This window comes from Spermophilus citellus, assembly GCF_964194105.1.
Source record: "Spermophilus citellus genome assembly, chromosome: 2".
In the NCBI taxonomy this organism is placed as follows: Eukaryota; Metazoa; Chordata; class Mammalia; order Rodentia; family Sciuridae; genus Spermophilus; species Spermophilus citellus.
Window position 1 is genome coordinate 133,622,604 of NC_138183.1, and position 14,396 is coordinate 133,636,999.

Sequence of the window (14,396 nt, forward strand, 5' to 3'; positions counted from 1 at the left end):
GAGTTGAAAGGGACCTAAAAATCTATCTGTATATCAGAATACTTAATTACTTTTTTTTCACTTAGTAGCAAAGTCCCTGTCCTGAAATTATTAATAATTTCAATGAGATGTCCCAAGAAGGAAAGGCAGATATATATTGATCTAAAGTGAAGTATGTTGATCTTGTGAATCAGACCTTCTCAACTGCAATACTATTGACATTTTTGGCCTGGGAACTCTTTAAGTAGAACTGTCCCATGCATTGTAGGTCTTGTGTCCAAGATCTCTATCCACTATATATAACAGCATTCTCCCAATCAGGAAAATGAAAATTTTTCCAGAAATCACTAAATGTCTTTTGTAGGTACAAAAAACACTCCCATTTGAGAATCATCTGTTGCAAATAAAAGAGACGACTAGACACCATAAATGACAAATTAGGTTTTTACATCATATTTTTTTCAGGTATACCTGTTAACTTTTTAGAACAAGCTAATTAAGAGTTGAATAGGTATTGCATGGACAGGAAAGAAAATCCCAGAATATTTCTGTGCCCACAGTTCAGGAAAAAGGAAAGTAAAGCCAGCAATTAGGGGGCTTCATAGAAGGTTTAATGTGTGACTAAAAGTTTCCAGAGCCTTAGGAAGTTGTGAGGAGTAATTTTCACTTTGGAAGAAAGAATGAAAATTTTATCACTGGGGGAATATTTGCTCCAAGTTGAACTAGGTAACTAGGCTGCAAGGGAAAGAGATATCAGACCTCATATAGAAAACTTTTGATGCCTCAGGGGACCAGGATCTCTTGAATTTGAATTTCAGCCAAACTGGATCTTTCTAGGATGTGATGTATGACCATTTAAAAAGGAAGTTCTTTTGGATAATGATATGTTTTTATGAATAAATCTTGATAAATTGAAGGCAAGCTATTTTGGAGCCTTGAGAATAGATGGGGTTTTCTGAATTCCCAGTTCCTGACAAGTTGGGATATGTGAGCTAATGCTTGTGGGGTTCATATGTGTCTGGTTTAATATAACTGCCTAATACCTTGAGTTTTAGGGTCCTTGCTCAGTTGAAGAGTACTGAGCTTTTCTGGTTCCCACTGGTGTGGAATGTCTTACAGTCAAGGGTACTATGGCCTAATCCTATGGTAGCTACAGGGGAAGAATTTATTTCTTTGTTGTCTCAGCAAATTAATTTGATAGAGATCCATTGGTGAGTTTTGTGGTGAATCCTTTTGTGCCAGTCTGGCTGGGCACAATTCATGAGCCACTTATCAAGCAGAAATGAACTTTATTTTTAGAGCACACACGCCACACCACAGGAGCTCTTCAGGAATTCCCTCAGAGCCCAACTGCCACCACCGGCTTCCCACAAGCCTCTCACCCCCCCCCACTCCTCCTGCTCTTGAGGCTGATTGGCTGGGTCGCATGGGTGGAGCCAAAAAAGTCCCCCAATGAGCAGCTCCATGGTCTGAAAGGGCGGGGAAACAGCCCAATGAGCATCACCGCAGAGGAACCAATCAGCTGGCAGCTAGAAGTTTGCTGGGGCCGCTGTGAGCCAATCATCAGCTGGCAGCTGGAAGTTTGCTGGGGCCCCTTTGGCTGTGGCTCTCAACACTTTTGTATAAAATTTCATCAACATCTCCCCCTCTCTGTTTAAACAACAAGCATGTGGCTTAGGGACTGTGCCTGCCTTAGGTTGTCCAATACTACATATGGTTCTTACCTGTCATTGGATGAGCTGACCTCAAGGCGTCAGCCTCCTGTCTTAGGTTGGTACCATTGCAATTGGATCTTACCCATCATTGACTACTGGTCCAGCATACAGCCACACCTGTGGATAGATCTTTGTATCAGCAGGGGGGTGAGGTTCTTTGCCTCACCTCTGTTGGCCCCCAAATTTTAACTGAACGACCATCACAAGCAGAAGGGAGGAGGATACACCAAGCCAATTGATGGCTCCTTTTGGTGAAATTATACCACCAATGACACCATCAGCAAAAATACCCCAACACTACCACAAGTCGATGCACCAACAGATAGTTCACAATACATACAAGTGAGTTCACAATGCATACAAGTGATACATAGTCCAGGCAAGTTCTGCAAGCAGTTCAGTGATAGCTATTGCAGAAGCTGTAGATTGGTTTTATCTTTGTCTTCACCGGCACTGGGATGAAGATAGGAATTCTGGCTATAATGGCTAAAGAAAAAATTATGTAACATTTCAGGAGGCACTAAAATAACCAATTTTCTGAACAATTTACATTATCTTGAACAGAATTATTAAATATAATGAAAAGGAAAGGTGAAAGTAAACAAACAGATGTTAACCTCCTTTTTTGTTCACATATTAAAACAATCCTCAACAGCTGTTTACCCAGTTTAAATTAAACCATTTAAATCATGTGAATAAAAAAAATTTGGATCCATTTTTTCATGAGCGCTCTTCATATATGATATATGGACATATGTACATACAAACATACAACATAAAACACAAGTGTGCACACATAATATAATACATACAACACATAACATAATAGTAAAGGCCTTATAACTTTTTACAGGTGAAATCTCCATTGCAATGTTTAAAAACTCTATAGTCAAAAAAATAGAACTGATCAGCAAAACATTAACCTAGGTCTGTATGAGCTCAAAAAACAAAATAGAACTTCATGATGTGGGAAAGGGCAATAATAAAATAGATATTGAAAAAAGCATACTGGTTCTGTCGCAGATATAAGGGTAGCCAAACTGGAGATCTGGATATCAGCTGTTATGGATTTGAGCCAAATCATCATCTTTTTGGTCTGTAGAAATCGCTTTAGTTAATCTCTCTGGAATCCAAATCGGCTGCTGTTTTTCCTGTAGAAACACACAAACAGACCCCTGACTCAAGACAATTACTGGGTCAGGACCTTTCCATTGTCCTGTTAGAATATCCTTCCAAGGTACCTTGGGCTTATGTACATTTTTTGGACACATATGCCTTTCCGCAGCACTAAGCCCTGATGAATCCAAATGGTTGAGGATAATAGAACTCCTAAATAATTAATTGGAAAATTTAATTGTACTTTATCTATTGCTATCTCTAGATTATAATTTTTTAATAAGTTTGTAAGTGTGGCATCACATTCTAGCAATGTGTTTTTATCTTTGTGTGCTAATAATACATCATCCGTATAGTGAAATATTTGTAGTTCAGGATTTTGATTTCTAAGTGGCTGGATTACTTTGTTAACATAAATTTGACACATAGTTGGGCTGTTAGCCATCCCTTGAGGGAGTACTTTCCATTCATATCTCTGATCAGGACCTTCATGATTCAGTGCAGGGATAGTAAATGCAAAACGTGGACTATCCTCAGGATGAATTGGAATTGAAAAAAAACAATCTTTAATATCTATAACTAAAACATAACCAGGATTTTGGCAAAGCAGACAATTGAGGAATCCCCGATTGAGCAGGTCCCATAATAACCATCTCATTATTAATGGCTCTTAAATCTTGCAATAATCTCCATTTACCAGATTTCTTTTTGATGACAAAAATGGGAGTATTATGGGGAGATACAGAAGGTTGTATATGTCCTTCCGCTAATTGTTGTTTGACCAGGTCATGGGCTACCTGTATCTTTTCTTTAGTAAGGGGCCACTGAGGAACCCACACTGGTTTTTCTGATTTCCAAGTAATTTTGATTGTCTCAGTGACCCCTCCTGAAAATCCAATTCATGTCTGTCTGTTCCTTGATCTATTTGTATTGGTGCTGCTATACCTTGTTCTTGTTCTCCTAATCTTTTTCCTTTCCTAAAGCCTTGTCTAGCCCTAGTAGTGGGCGCGTTAGGATTGATGTTATTTGTTAATCCTAATTGATCTAGGACATCTCGTCCCCATAAATTTACGGGAAGATGATCCAATACATATGGTTGTATAGTTCCTTCACATCCTTCAGGATCCTTCCAAACTAATACCGTTGCACTTCTATGGGAATTTGTTGCCACTCCTAGGCCTCGAAGCGTTTGAGTGGCTTGTTGTAATGGCCAATGTTTTGGCCATTCTTGACGAGATATGATGCTAAGGTCAGCACCTGTATCCAGTAGCCCATTAAGTTCATGTCCTTGAATATTTAGTTTTAGCATGGGGCGAGAATCTAAATTTAAAGACAGCATAGCCCAATCTACACCTGTGGAGCCTAATCCCTTGGAACCTCTTTCTACAGTATGACTGGAAAATTAATCATGTAGGCTGGGTACTATTAGTAACTGTGCTATTCTATCTCCTGGTGAAATTACTGATATACCCTTTGGAGAACTGGCTATAATTTTTATTTCACCTTCATAATCGGGATCAATTACCCCAGGACTTATCATAAGTCCTTTTAGAGTAGAAGAACTGCGTCCCAATAATAAGCCTACTGTTCCTTTGGGAAGAGGTCCTTTTACCCCTGTGGGAATGATTTGAACATCTCTGGAGTTAGTACTGTTCTGGCAGAGGTGCAGATGTCCAATCCTGCACTTCCTCTCATTTGTCTAGTGAGGGATTTAATGGACAATGTGTTCTGGGCACTACCCTGATGGGGTTGCTGGGTTCCTCCAGTGCTCCGTATATTTGTGGTCTTGGGCCCTGGAGCATTGGGCCCCCCTGTCCATTTTTTGGCAATGGAGCCTGATGCCTTTCTCCATGATATCTTGGATAAACACCTGGTCCTTGTTCGTTTTTTGATAATGAAGTACCCTCTATGGTGGTTTGAGAACGGTATTCATTAGCCCAATGTCTCTGTCTACGGCATCGTGGGCAAATACCCGGTATTCTACTCCTTTGATACCTTGTTTTTTTAAACCCTCCTCCTATGTGGCCATTCCTTTTAAAATGTCCTCTTTGTTCACAATTGTAGCATGTTTTTAGACTGGCATCTAAAACCTGTTGTACTGCAGCTGCCACGACTTGCCCTTGTTCATTAATATCTCTACATAATTTAATATATGTGTTTAAATCTTCATGTTTCCATGGTCTAATGACTTCTCTGCACCAAAGATTCACTTGCTCATAAGCCAGTTGTTTTATTAATGGCATTGCTTGTTCTGTATTCCCAAAAACTCTGGTAGCTGTTTGAATAAGCCTATCTACAAATTCAGCGTAAGGTTCATTAGCTCCTTGTATTAACTTAGATAATTGACCTTGTAAACCTCCATGTCCTTGTAAAGTCTTCCAAGCCCTAACTGCATCTGCAGCAATTTGTGAGTATGTGCCAGGATCATATGCAATTTGTTGCTGCTGATCCTCATAAGGTCCCTTTCCTAACAACATATCTAGATTTCTCTGAGGATAACCAGCTGCTGCATTTCGCCTAGCCGTCTCCTTGAAAAATTCCTCATTAGCAACCTTTCATAACAGGTATTGTCCTCCATTTAGCACAGCTTTACACATACTAGCCCAAACTGCTGGCGTTATGTTCAAGTTGGTAATGGATTCCACCATGCTTACACTGGACACTTATGACTAGCTTGAGAGACCTTCTCTTTTACTTGAATCAATATGTCTTCTCCTTCCTCCACCATTGTCTGAACTGAAGGCTTTGGACTAAGCAAACAAGATATGAACATCCACAATGGCAATGTGCCAATTGGCAGAGTCCCTGGGCTTTTCTTTTCTATTCTTTTTAAATCTTCACCATGATGGTTCCATTGTGATATATTTAACAACTCCTCCTTAAAAAGCCATGGGCCACATTTTTGTATTGTATCAACGTATGCTCCAACTGTTCTTGATTTTACTGAGATTCCTACTTCCTCTAACAATTTACTTAACACTCTTTCGGTTTGTTTTTTACTAATTTCTGATCCCATATTTCTACTATAACTATAATACAACCCAACAAGATAATGCCAAACAAAACTGAAACAGAGTGAAACAAAATTGGAACAACAAAAAATCATTATAATAGCCTTTCTATCCTCCTGAAATGTCCATCCGTCCTTTCTCCCTATCTGTTCCTCAGATGTGAGCGGTTTTTCTTCCATCTTACACATCTCTAGGGACAGGCAACTTAAAACAAAAGTGAAGCAAAACAAAAGAAGAATCTTAAAATGGCTACCCATCCTCTCGCCCTGCCCTCAGGGGCGAGCAGTTTACCTTATCACTTACCTCAGTTGTTCCCCATACCGGCCACCAAATGCCGCAGTCTGGCTGGGCAAAATTCAGGAGCCACTTATCAAGCAGAAATGAACTTTATTTTTAGAACGCACGCCACACCACAGGAGCTCTTCAGGAATCCCCTCAGAGCTCAACTGCCACCACCGGCTTCCCACAAGCCTCTGACCCCCCCCCCACTCCTCCTGCTCTTGAGGCTGATTGGCTGGGTTGCATGGGCGGAACCAAAAAAGTCCCCCAATGAGCAGCTCCGTGGTCTGAAAGGGCGGGGAAACAGCCCAATGAGCATCACCACAGAGGAGCCAATCAGCTGGCAGCTAGAAGTTTGCTGGGTCTGCTGTGAGCCAATCATCAGCTGGCAGCTGGAAGTTTGCTGGGGCCCCTTTGGCTGTGGCTCTCAACACTTTTGTATAAAATTTCATTCCTAATGCTGTTTTATACGTTGATGTACCTTAAAAATTTACCAGAGTTTTATGTAACATATTTCTAATTAGGTTAGTCCAGTGCTTTTTTAAGGACTCTGTGACTGATTCTGTTTATACCCTGAAGATTCCCCAGGAGGCTTATAAAATAGTTTTTTTTCCATATAGCAGCTAGCCATAGGACAAAGTAAGAGAAAGGTATAGCAGAAGAAATAATGAGGGTTAAGTTATCATTTATTATTATGATGATCATCATTATGATTATTTTATATGACAAATCCCAATTCAAACTACCTTAAGCAACATGGAGAAAATATTTTATGTAGACAGTCAATTCAAGGGATAGCACTGGTTTCATATCTAACTAGAGTAGGGAGTTGAAATGACTTCAACAGGTATATTCTCTCTTCATCTTCACCTCTGTGCCTTAGTTTAGCATTTCTCTGGGTTAAGTTCACTCTCAGGCAGTTCTCAGATGGCTAAGAAGATGGCAGCTCCACATTTACATTGTCTTGAATGACAACTGTCAGAATAAGAGAAATCTTTTTTTTTCTCCCCTAATGCCCATACTAATCACTGGGAAAGAAAATTGATTGTCCAATTTCAATTTTGTGCTCTTCTCTGTGGCACATAATTTATAGGTGATTTTAGCCACATCATACTCACCTGGAGCTAGGAAGAGATGATGTATAAGATCTAACTTGGAGACTTTGGAATAGTCATCTCATAGGTAAATGTATATAGTATGATAATAGGTGTAATTGCTCAGGGAAGCGTATGGTAGGGTATACTATCATTTAAAAAGAGAGCTGTATCAGAAGAGATCATAAGGGGACTGGGAAGGAATGATCAAAGACTTACAACATGAACCTGGAGGCCTGTTTTAATCAAAATTCAACTCTACCTACATTAAGCATGCCCCTTCATGCACACTGGACTTATTGGTTCATTACCTGAAAATGTCAAGGAAATAGATTCATCTGTAGCTTTGAGTTTACACTGTACTCCTTCAGCCATTCTAAAGGAATGTAGGTGACCCAAGAGTGTAAATGTCTTGGTACAAGCAAAAATTCCAGGCAGTGTATGTCAGATTTTCAAGGCAGTGGAATTGGTGGGGTGTAAGTCAAGGGATCCAAACAGTAAAAAGGGGACTCATGTAAAACATCTTGGTTACACATGAAACAAACAGGAATGCTCCCTGAGGTAATGAAGGCATGACATGAGGAAAGAGTGGACTGGGAAATGGAACAACAGACCTGAGCAAAGGGATCTGCTGGCTGGTGGGCAGGTGGAGGAGGGGAACAACCTCGCCCTCAGAACCCTTTCCCTTTGTGACTCCTCAATGGTGTGTGATGCAAGCCCGGAGATATAGAGAAGCCCGGGCACCCTCAGAACTCATTTGCCTTAGGCAACCGAGCGATTCAGACAATGAAGAATGTTCTGAATCGCTCGGTTGAATTAAAAAAAAAAAAAGAATGTTCTCTCTTTGCTGAATAGCCATACCGAACCATGGTTGATCTTGGTCCAATTCTTTGGGCTATTGATCCCCAAAGTACCATTTTGAGTGGGTTGGTATTGCTTTTTCTATACCTGTCCTTTCAGGTATTGAAACTATTTTCACCAACACTCAAGAAAAATAAAGCCACCCAGAAGGTAAGGAAGCAGAGAGAACTCCCAAGGGAGTTTCTTGATTTTTGTCAAATGTGAAATGTTTTGTGAAATGTCAGATGGGATTTGTTATTTCCATGCTCACATTACTAAATGTTTGGTTGGCTCAAAAAAGATGTGACTTGGGAAGTCTGAGGACAAGATAGAACTTCACTCTTTAGGGAAAGAAGTCAGAGGTTCAGGAAGGACTAAGGTTTCCATCTGAAGCTCACAGACTATCTTTTGGGGTGTGGTGGAGGGTTCCAGATTGGTCTGGATAGAGAGTGAAGGAGACGGGTCTCTTCTGACTAGATTCTGAGTCTCATTCCCATGTCAGATACTCTTCACCCAGCCTTCATATTGGGCTGGTCAGGACAGTAGTGCTGACCTCTGAGTAGAGCCTGTAGCCTGAGCTCTGCCCCAGGACACAGGGTTCCCTGGGGGAGCACAGATGAGACTGTTGGCCTCAGATTCTATGCCCTCCTTCAGCAGAGGGTTTAAGACCATCAAATGTGGAATCTCACAGATAAAAATGTCCTTTGAAATTATCAAATAAGTAAAAAATTGAAAATATTTCATTGCCCTTCAAGATTAATAAAAGGAAGGAATACAATTTCTACTAATTAAAAATGAAGAGTTGTCCAATTCTTGCCTAATGAATGTCTAAGCTTGTTAATGAAAGGAGTAAAAGAAATGGGCCCCAGCCCCTCATTCTTTTCTTTTTTTTGTTTTCAGCATCAGGGAACAAAGAGAAGGAACAATGGAGCATTTAAAGGTAAGGTTCTGCCTGTTCAACCTGAGCTCTATAAGGGTGAACTTTCCTATCTCTCTACAGCTCCATGATCTTGGAGGATGTCAGTTTCTAGGTGCAGTCTCTCTCAGGAAACAGGGTCTCAGAGGAGAGGCTCAGGAGAAGGCAGTGAGACCTGAGAGATTCCTCAGAGTCCCTGCCCTGCCCACCCTTCCTTGGGTGTGAATCAAGTAGTGATGGACCTGGGCCTTGGACATTTACTGCCAAGTAGGTGGCCCTGTGAGAGGTCCAAAGACCCCTGATTGCCTTGGAGTCAGAATTTCTGTCTGGTGACATGGTGTAAACTACTTTAATTCTTGGCTGATTAGATTAATCTCTGAGTTAGCTACTGACTCTTGTGCTTCAGGTGGTGGTTTTGAGCAGCATGTAGGATGGTACAGGTGAAAGTACTTTCTAAATGGAACCACATATACCTGTGAACCTTCTTACTATTATCCCTGACACTTATGACCTTATCTGCAGGTTTTTAGGGCTTTCTGACTTTAATATACTGTTTCCTGTTAAAAACTCCTGAATGATAACCTGTGTTTTTGCCTTTACTATATATAACCAAATGTCCTGGTTTTCCAGGTTGGAGAACTTGCCGGAGAGAAGCAGAGGAGGGGAGGAAGCTGCTTTCTATTCTGAGAAGGTGATTAGTCATTTCCCTTCTTTACTGATTCCTTTCCTGGCATGTTTTACTCAGTCCCCCAGGAATTCTTTGCAATATGCCCTAATCACAGGAGGGGTAGCCATAGCCATGGGTACGTAAATAAAGAACTTGGGAGGGGAGGGTATTGTGAGGTCATAGATGTGTGGAATGTAGAGCAGGTAGCGGGCTCCCCACCACCCATAGAACTGCAGATCTTGCTTCCCTTGTAGTGGTTCTGGTTACAGCTTTGGCTTTCTGTCTCTTGCAGTTCCATGAGCCAGAATAATGATTTCCTCTACTTTCAGCAACTGTTATGTCCAGACCCGCTCTGTCGGATGTGTAATAGAACAGCAGCTAAGGTCAGTCAACTGATCTATAAGGCGTCCTTCGAAGATGCTGTTAATTCTGTGTCCCGTGTGTCTTCCGTGACGTCCTTGAGAGAGTCATCAGTTTTTCTGTCCGCTGTTGTTTCTGCAATCCCTCCGGGAGCTTCAGTTTCAACTCTTTTAACTGAGCCAACTCTATTTCCTTCCTCTATTGGTTCACCTGACCAAATTAACCCTTTAATTGACCTACCTGGACCCTCATTACGGGGTGACTCTCTGCCACCAGAGTCTTCTCCCTTGAGTTCAAAATTGCCAGTGGATCATATCCCACCTCAACCATCTGTTCCAACCCCTCCCCCACCTGTTCCAACCCTTCCCCCACCAACTGACAGTCAAGAAGCAAAACCTGTTGTCCAACCTGAAGCTTCTTTGTCTCTGGTGGATAGCCCTGATGGGTTGTCTACTAATGTCCCAACAACCTCATGCACTGACAGTGCAAGCCTTCCAGTGGCAGAGTTCTCTGGAAACCAGTCTCATGCTGAACACTTGTCTCCATCTAAATTGGAGCCCTCTGATGATGACAAAAACCTCCTTGACCTCCATCCTCCTGAGGCCTCTTTTGAGAGTGATACTGCAGCCATCCTTGTAGAGCCCGGAAACCTCTCATTTCTATGCCCTGATGTCTTGGCCCTTCTGGAGAGACATATAAAAAAGAAGGGTGATTTCCTGATGCAGAACAAAAAGGAAAAGGAAACAAAATCCTTTCCAAAAGAACTTAAGCCAGACGGCCAATTGAATTCTTCAGGGAAAAGGTTAGAGTCAGTTGCTGAGCAACAGGACTCACCTGTCTCCCTTCCTTCACAGAGCAGTAAAGGCAAATCAGAGGAATTGCAGGTAGACCACCAGTCCTCAGATCCTCAGACCTTTGAGGATAACTTACCTAAAAAATGTACCCAATTCTTCTGGGGTCTCCCATCTTTGCACAGTGAGTCCTTGAAATCTATAGTACCTGTCTCAGGTGACTGTTCAACCTATGTCTGCTTCAATTCAATGCCCACTTCCATTGAAGCCCCTGAATCTCTAGTTCTAACCCCTCCCCCAACTCTGTCCTTGGCTGAGATCCAATCTCAACCCTTGACCCAAGCACTGGGCCAATCTCCTGTCCCACCCCAGGACCAGCTTCATTGCCAATCTCCTGTTCCACCCCAAGACCAGCTTCAATTCTCGGTCCCTACCTTGTCACCACCTATTTAATCTCAGGTTAGTGATGGTGGAGTGAGGATTCATAGATTCCAGGATGAGGTACAATCTCTCATGCCATCCAAAATTCATGACTTGGAATATAATGTATTACAGAAACGACAGGAAAGTTTGTGGGGTTTACCCTTTGTGGTTCAAAAATCCAAGGAAGAGTTTTGTCCTCCAGCTCCCAGTGTTTTATCTGATAGACGGTCCTCCAAGGCTTATGCTCCAACAACCATCATTCTGGGAGATTTTCCCCTCAAAAAAGAGCTTCAGAAGAAGCTAGAGCACCACCTTTGGAAAAGGCTTATTCAACACCGGTGGGGTCTGCCCCGCAGAGTCCATGAGTCTCTGTCAAGGATGAGTCCTGAAACAGAAATTTCTGAGATATCTGAGTCAAAGTCCACTTATGGACTTTCATGGATCTCTTTGTTTAAGGGTCAAAGTAGCAAAGATTTACAATTGAGCCATCCCAGAAGTTTCTATGAGAAGAGCTCAGAATTACTTCCACTAGGGGAGAGAGTGAAGAAAGTAAATAGTCCAGAGATTGGCACAAAAGATGATCCATTGAGTGACTCAGAGGGGGCTCCAGATAATGATCTGGACTCTGACTTTAAGACAAACCTAAAAAACGAATTGAATAGTCTTTTTGGAAAAAAATCAAAGATCTCAGAGGAGAGCTCAGTTCAGAAACAACTGACAGAAGCCCTGGAAGCACACTTGAGCAAGAAATTTGAGGAAATCCATGTGTGTCAGATGCCTGGCACTGTGAATAGATCATTGCATTCTATGGAGCCGGTATTGACTAGTCCTGAGAAATCCCCCAGCCAAACAAAACACAGTGATTTGGCACCACTGGTGTATGAGGACAAGAAGGGCCTCAATACCGCCCAGGACATTTCCTTCCTTGGTTCCAACAAACAAAAGATGTTGGAAGACCATATTAAACTATTTCATAAGAGGATGATGTGTGGGCTTCCCCAAAAGGCTCAGGAATCCATAGACATCTTCAAAATGAAAGGAACCCCATCCTGGTCCTCAATTCACTCCAACATTTCCTCCTCATCCAGTCTGACTTCTGGCAAGGATTCTAAAATTGGGGTCTCCAAGCCCCTTAAAGAAAGCATTAGTACTTTTCATGTAGTCAAGGTGGGAACAATAATTTCAGGCCCTACTCTAGATCATCCTCTTTCTGCCACTTCACCTGTGAGCAAGGAAAATAAGAGGGCCCTAACACATTCACCCTCTCACACCAACCCTGAGCTTACAGAGAATGTCAAGGCAATTGAGGGTGACAGATGGGCTTCGTTGCCCTTCCCACGCAGTGACAAAGATAAAGACAGTCAGAAACAGACTGTAATAGCCAATAAATGCAGCCCAAAGTTGCCCACAAAGCAGGCTGGGGCCAGACCCAAATCATGGAATAAGGGAGTGAGTCCCAGCAATAGTATAGAAAAGATTCAGAGAAAAATGATTAAGAATTTAGAATATTTTCCCATGTCTAACAAATCAAGGGAGATATTCAAGGCAAAGGAGCTCTGTGCTATTCGATCACAGTCTATGAACAGCCTGATGACCACAGAGTCAGAAAGCTCCTCCGGGACATATATGAATTATGAGTAAAGTTGAATCAACCCTGACCGTTGAAAGGCCCCCAGAAGGAATATCAGTTCTCAAAAATTCCGAATCATTAGATCTTAAAAATCGGTTGCTTAATGAGTTGAAGATGAAAATGGAGAGCAGGGAGCAGGGCCTGGTTCCAGCCTTTTCTACTGAGTTGACACTGGCCTTAGATAAGTTGACTTCCAAGACCTTGGCATCTAAGACCTTAGCTTCACAGACCTTGACGTGCAAGACCTTGACTTCAAAGACCTTGACTTCTAAGACTTTCACTCATTTTCATAGTGCCTCTAGTGGGGACATGGCAGCTCCTCAGGTGCTACAAGCCCACTGTGACAACAGAGGGATCAACATAGAGCAGGGGCAAGAGCTCTGGATCCCAACACATGTCTTATGTGTCAGGACAAGAAGGTACCATTAGCATCAAAAAGGGTGTGCCCTCTGGTACCCCCAAACAGGCGAGTTTGGTGGAGGGGATGCAGGGTTGGTGACACGCCAACCTAGAGGGAAGCTCCCCCACCCTCAAGACAGAACATTAAAGGAGGCACTTGGGAGCAAGTCCTCCTCAGCCCCATCACTGAAGGGACAGCCTTCTCCTGAAAACAATTTTAAAAGCCAGTTCAAGCACTTCTTTCAAAGGCTTTATCTTGGTAAAGGCAAAGGGAAAAGGTTCTCTGAAAAAGGGCAGCTCTTCATCATCTGTGCAGGCAGAAACCCAGCTAAGAGAGCTGCCTTTACTGGGAATACTGAAGCTCAGAAAATCATGACAGACATTGGGAAGATCCTAGAGGAGAAACTAGCAGGTCGGCATGGAGTAGAGGCCACTGCCCCGCAAAAGCCTCTTTCCACCCCCATGAGGCCTGGGAAAATTGAGCACAAGACTGGACTGCCGGTTCAGGCAGAACCCGTCCAGAAACATGCCTTCAATGTCAAGACTCCCTGTGCTAAGGTGCCAAGTGCCAAATCTTGCAGCCAAGAAGTTGGCTTTGCTGGTCAAAGGTATCCTACAGGGAATAATAGATGGGTCATGGACAGGGGCAGACAGCCCCAGAAAAGTGTGACAGTACAGGAAAAGATATGTCAGAAGCATCACCCATCCATGCCGCACAAGGAACCCTTGCTCCATCTGAATACTACATGCAAACATAGAGTTGGTCAGGTGGCTCCAGCTGCTGCTTCTTTTGCTAAAGGCACTGTGTCGGGAGAGTTGTCCCTGTTGTTCAAACAGAAAATGCTTCTCCAGGATTTTCAGAAAGAAAATTTTCTTCCCCCCAAATAATTTATCCCTTTTTGAGAATACTGATTTTCCCCAATAAATTTTCTAACAATATGGTGTCTTTTCTTGTGTTGCGGGTTTGGGTTTTGGGCAACCTGTCCTTGTGTTTAGGGAAGGGGAGAAAGTAGTTCAGCTTTTATTGATTGCCTCTCTGGACTTCTAAAAAGGTGACCAAATCTCCTGGACCTCTCCTTAAGGAAAAGAGATCATGTTTTCAAAAAACACCTTTCCTCTTCCTGCTGAAACCTGAGGAGGTGGCACTGCTTCCTACCCCTTAGCTTAACCTTAGTG

General features: G+C 42.4%; 1 pseudogene across 1 annotated transcript; it reads left to right on the forward strand.

Annotated features, from left to right (window-relative positions):
* Positions 1 to 8,061: 8,061 nt before the first annotated feature.
* LOC308642569 (spermatogenesis-associated protein 31D1-like) lies at positions 8,062 to 14,108 on the forward strand (annotated as a pseudogene). The gene is made up of 4 exons: positions 8,062 to 8,205; positions 8,935 to 8,974; positions 9,581 to 9,641; positions 9,910 to 14,108. The product of its transcript is annotated as a spermatogenesis-associated protein 31D1-like (transcript).
* Positions 14,109 to 14,396: the final 288 nt, after the last annotated feature.